This window comes from Puntigrus tetrazona, chromosome 20 (assembly GCF_018831695.1).
Source record: "Puntigrus tetrazona isolate hp1 chromosome 20, ASM1883169v1, whole genome shotgun sequence".
NCBI classification, from domain to species: Eukaryota; Metazoa; Chordata; class Actinopteri; order Cypriniformes; family Cyprinidae; genus Puntigrus; species Puntigrus tetrazona.
In genome coordinates, this window is record NC_056718.1 from 17,307,422 (window position 1) to 17,313,421 (window position 6,000).

Here is a 6,000-nt window from a genome sequence, read left to right on the forward strand (position 1 = left end):
TTTTTCTGTGGAGACGTGGATGTTGTCTTTCAGCGCGTGGCTCTCTGTTCTAGTTTGTTCCTGTCACACTATGTGCGTGTGTATGTGTGTATGTTTTCATGCCCAATAAAAGCTCAAAGGAAGCGAGCAGAAACTCCTCTCATTGTTATTAAGGTAAAGGAATCTCAGTGGGAATATCAGCTTTAAACTAACATCCTCTCACACACACACAGACGCGTAGGGACACACGAACACAACCACAATCTCACTTTATCACCTCGTTTTCATGTCCTGTGCGTCTTCAGTTAACTCACTTCTCCTGATGATGTGAAAAGGAAAAAACAAGTAGCAAAGCTGTAAAATTATATAATAAAAGCTAAACACACCCACAGACACATACGTGGAGATAGAGGATGCTGGTTTTCCTGCTCTCACACCTCATGGGAGTCTGGCCACTTTACTGATTTTAATGAGTCTGAGGAAGTGGAAAATTGTCAGTGGCCCTTTTGTCTCTTGCAAAGACATGTGCAGTTTTGTTCAGTAGTGCAATTCTTTACCAAGAATCGTATGTGTTGGATGTGTGGGTTTTGGACGGAAAGCGTTCTGATTATTTCCGCATATAAGTTCATGGCTGGTACAAGCCTCTTATTATAACTTTAGGTGTAAAGCTTTGTTCAGGCTGCACACAAATCTATTTTGACTTTTCATATATAGATTCATTTGTTAGGTCAATCATATTGTATTTAGGCCAATAGTATGATTGTTAGATATTGTTTCTATATAACAGATCAATCAATAAGAAGCACATACTACATTTATTTCTGGCATAATTTATTTTATTTTTTTCATTTTTATCCACCAATAGCTTTAAATGAAACCACTGCAGAATGAACCTTTTCTCAAAGCAATAGTTAAATGAATAATTCAATGACTTGGTTTAACTGAACAAGTGAACAGTGATTCGCTTACAACTGATTCATCATTTACTAATATATATATATATATATATATATATATATATATATATATATATATATATATATATATATATATATATATATATATATACTAGCATAACAATGCAATGTGCAGCAAGGGTCACCTAAAAATGCTGTAATATAAGTAATATTTAGTCAATGAATCTTCATTACTGGTTACTTAAGCAGCAACCTTTGCCATAGTTAAGTGTCAGATAAATATATAACTATATAATATAAATATAATAACCTATCATGTAACTTTTAATTGTGTAACTTGTAACCGGTCCAATATTTTATTAATTTATTTATTGATATATATTTTTAACAACTCAAAGTAAAAAATGTAAAAGTTTTTGGTATTCAACAGTAAAAGTGAGGTAAATGTTTAAAATAAAACTTTGTGAGATAAATAAATACCAAAAAAAAAAAACTTAAAAAAAAAAAAATTTCTCCAACTCCAGCTAATAAAATATTTTAATAAAATAAAGCCAAATTGTGAGATTATGCTCGTTTATTGTATTTAATTTGTGAAAGCATTTGGAAGTACATCGACTAACTAAACTGAGACGATCACATCTGTTTTTGTTTGTTTTTTTTCTGAAATACACCATGAAATTTGAAATACACCAAAAAAAAAAGAGTCTGGACTATTTAGTCTGGACAAGCCTACCAACTCCAAGCCAAACAGATACACAAGCCTGCAGTTAAAAGTGCTCATAAATTCTCAGTGTTTAGAACACACCGTCTAGATAAATAAACAGCACAGAGGACCGTGAGCGATGTGAAAACGGTTCCCCTCCAGGTATCAGCTCCTGCTGTACAAACACACACCCGCTTCTTGAACACGCATCCCAAACACACACAAAATTCACAACTTCTCGATGCCGTATGATCAAATCTTTTGATCTTTTGATAAACTGCCAGCGAACAGCCTGATGAAGTTCACCTCTCATTATTTGGGCAAGGTCACTTCCCACACTGACCCCTTTCACCGCAGATCGCCCCGTTCCAGCAGTCAGGACATGTCGAGGTAGATGTTGCCCTCCGGTGTAAGTCTTTGTGTCAGAGCGCTCGAGTCTGTTTACACTCTAAAACATTCCATCTGCTTTATTCCCTCCAGCTGGAGCTGAACCAGGATCAGTTATAAAATAAATAAATGCCCACAGTATCCAAACAGCTCACCACATCAAAACCCTGGAGGTGAGAGGTGGCGCTCCGCCTCATTTCCTCTGTGTATTCGGAGGCTTTTCTGAGAGGCAGGATTCGGGGGAAATGGGGTCGGTGGTCGCTCATCTCTTGTCTCCTTGATCCCATTCCTGTCCTCAATCCCACATCCCGAAGGAATCCTACTAATCAAAATTCCAAAAGAGGGGGCTCGTTCTGTGGAAGTGTGTGTTCTTGGGAAGCAGTAACGTATTCATTTGGATGATTATGTTACACTGTGTTAAGTGATCAGAGGTGTCTGGTCTGCAGCAGCGGGACTGGACATAGAAAATATTTGGAAAACACAGTGGAAAAAATCATCCACTGTGTTGTGCTAATCACATTCTGCAAGCTTAAAGATGTTTGATTCACCATTGATTCACCTTGAGACAGATCTCTTATAGTCTCGGTGACTCCCTAACCAGAAAACAATTATTTTCAGACATTTTCAATGAATTAAATTTGAAACATAATTTTTGCTTGCAATCAAGAACCTTGAATTAAATTATGACAACCTTAAATTAAGTTTCACAACCGAGAACTGATGAATTATACAATAAAAGCAAGTGGGAAGTAAACTACTTCAAAATAGCAAAACAGGGACAAATCAAAACATTTTCACATACAAAACACCGTTTTTTAATACATGCTTGCCTTTATTAATATCAGCAAAATGACAGAAAAGTTACAAAAAGATTTTTAATATATGGCTTTAATATATTGGTTCATAATAAAATGTACAAAAGTAAATTCTATAATGTTAGGTGTACATTTAAATTATAGTGTATATATATATATATATATATATATATATATATATATATATATATATTATTGTTGTCATATTAGTTATATTAGTTAGCTAACTTTTTTTAAAGTTATTTTTTTAACCTAGTGAAAGCAACCCAAATGCAGTTTGATTGAGATTAATTGAAGAAAAAAACATTAACCTTTTACAATAAGGTGTCATTTGTTAATGTATTAACTAACATAAACAATAAATAATGCATTTATACACTATGCACCGATACATATATATGTATCTTGTGGAGTAAATGTAAACATCTTTTATGTAAAATATCTTACTCAAGACAGTACTAAATAATAAAAAAAAAACATGCATTTTGTATGATCTTTCTTACTTTGATAAAGTGATCCACATTTTCTGCAAGGGGTTCACAAACTTTAGATAGATATATAAATATATAACTGTGATGTCAATCACATACGCACACACTTACATTTCACTTTTTAATAAGCAGACTTAAAGGTGCAACAAACTGAACTGAAAGGCACAAAACTGCAATAAACCCTTAATAGGAAATCCAAAATAAGGTTTAATATGTGCCGATATGTGGCTTAACTAAAGCATTTTAAATCATATAACATGCCACATCAGCAAGTCAGCCACATGATGATGTAAAGAACAGTTGAATCGGCTTCAACAACAAACTGATTTGCGCAAATGAGTCAAACTAGAAGGAATCATGTGCCCCTGAATGGGCTATATAAAAGAGCACACTTACACACAGCAGATCATGTTGTATGCCGTTTAATTTCCACTCAGTATTTCTATTCCCAGACGGACCTGCACTTGTATGTAAATCACATTACATAATGACACGCTGTGAAAAGCTCATTACCAAAGGAGTTTGTCTCATTTGTTCACTAGGATGGCCCTATTACTGCACTCTATTAGCTAAAAACAGGTTAGGTTAGACCGAGGAGGAGTGCTAATAATTCGGAGTCTGTGCACATACTTTTGCCCACACTAATGAGGTCTTTCATCTGAAATTAGAGAGTTTAATCATTTTAGCTCTGGGTGCATTCAAACACTGAGGTAAATTGAAGGTCTGTGTGCGTCCATCCTAGCAGAGAATTAATCAACTCCAGAGGGAAAACTTATCCAGGAGACCGAATAGATCCCTAAATACACAATTGTTTTTCCAGTTGCAGAATAATTGACTTGATTTCTTGAAGTCTATTTGTGACGAATTGGTAAATTCTAACAAAGTCCAGATTGTCAGCGGAAGAAATGCTCAACATCAAACAATGAATAAGTGCACATTTCCTCTTCGCTAAATTGTTCTTCCATTATACTAAAGCAAATGTACCTTTTTTTTCCTAAAATGTTGAAAGTGTGTGTGTGTATGTGTGTGTGTCCTGGTCTAATTTGTTGGCTTTTTGTTTGTGGTTCACATTAATTGCAGCGAGCCCCCTCTAGGGAGAATTGTGTTCGGTGCGACTCAAACGCAGAGGAAACACTGGTAGCACTCAAAAAAGTTAAATAAACAAGTTGGAGTAAAATTATTTGCAGGTGTACGCTGGCAGACGGTATCTGTGGTAGGGCTGTGGAGAGTCATTTTCTAAGTAACGCTCTGCTTTACAACAGATCGGTGTGGTGTGCTATGAATGGACAGTTATGTAATTGCTTCAGCTGTTGCTGAAACTCCTTTCAAGACGGCCAGTAAGTGAGTTTAGGGAGTACAGATCTCACCGCAGGAAAACTGGGACCTTTGGTCAGGGAGCTGTCGTCTAATTCCTTCCTTCTGTTCACTCGCTTCACAAGTCATCTTTGAGCCTTTCAAAGAATCATTCAGGCAAACATGAACATTTTGCCATCATTTATTCACACTCATGCTTCAAAACTCTGTGCCTTTCTTCTGTTTCTGACCTCTCTTTTTAATATAACAGAACTGAGAGAAAAGTATAATTGTGGTCCATACAATATATGCACTACATTCCAAGTCCTTTTAAGTAATAATATTTAAAATTGTAATATCTAGATAAACTATTCTTGTTTTTATTACACATTTATCGTAAGTTCATTGTGATATCAGTCTTTTTCCCTCAGAACTGAGATTTATATCTAGCAAATGTGAGTTTATATATTACATTTCTGAGAAAAAAAGCCAAAATTGCAAGACAAAGTGTCTCATTTTATTTCTCACCGTTGCATGTTTTTATCCAGTTACTTTTACTTTATCTGAGAAAAAAGTCAAAATTATGAAATGTAAAAAAAAAAATAATAATAATAATAAAAAGAACTGTGAAATGTAAAAAATGGCAGTATCCCTTTTTTAAAAGCGAAAACTAAGTATTTTCATAAAAACGAAACAATAAGAAATATTTAGAATTATTTATATTATTTGAGCGCAGGTTTCATATCTGAGATCTAACCGATGATGCTGAACTAAGTGCAGGAACAGCGCATCTGTTTATGGTTGTGTTAAGTTTGTTACTCTACCATGCTAAATACGCAAGATAAGTTAACCCCATCTACCCAGAGCAAGGCGCCATGGAGACAAGCCAGATTTAGTCATCATTAGAGCGTCTAATAACCTGCCATCAACCTTCTATCAGCACCGCCTGACCCTGCCTGACCTCCCGTGACCTGCTAGGCCATTTCCTGTGCCTGTGGGGACTTCTTCCTTTTGGAGGATGTGATGAGTCACAGGTTACTAGGTGGAAAAAAGAAAACAACGACAAACTCCGGTAATTCAGAGAAACAGCGGTTACGGTTTGTTTGTTTGCGTGAGCATCTACATTTGACGCAGCAGACTCTCACATTCATCAGATGCAGAGGCAGCTGTAGGGTACAGCGGTACATGAGACGTTTTAGCAACGCAGATTGTGAGCGATAGCGCGTGTGAACGCTGAAAGATCATGTGTTCTGAAGTGAATCGTGGTATTGTACTGCATCGCTGCGTTCCCTCGGAGCTTCACTCTGTGTGGGAGACACAAACACAAGTTTGTGTGTGCTTCAGAGAGCGAGTTCAAGATCGGAATGGCCAGCAAATGACTTTCATGTCACTGCAGTGAAGGTCGTGGTTTGGGA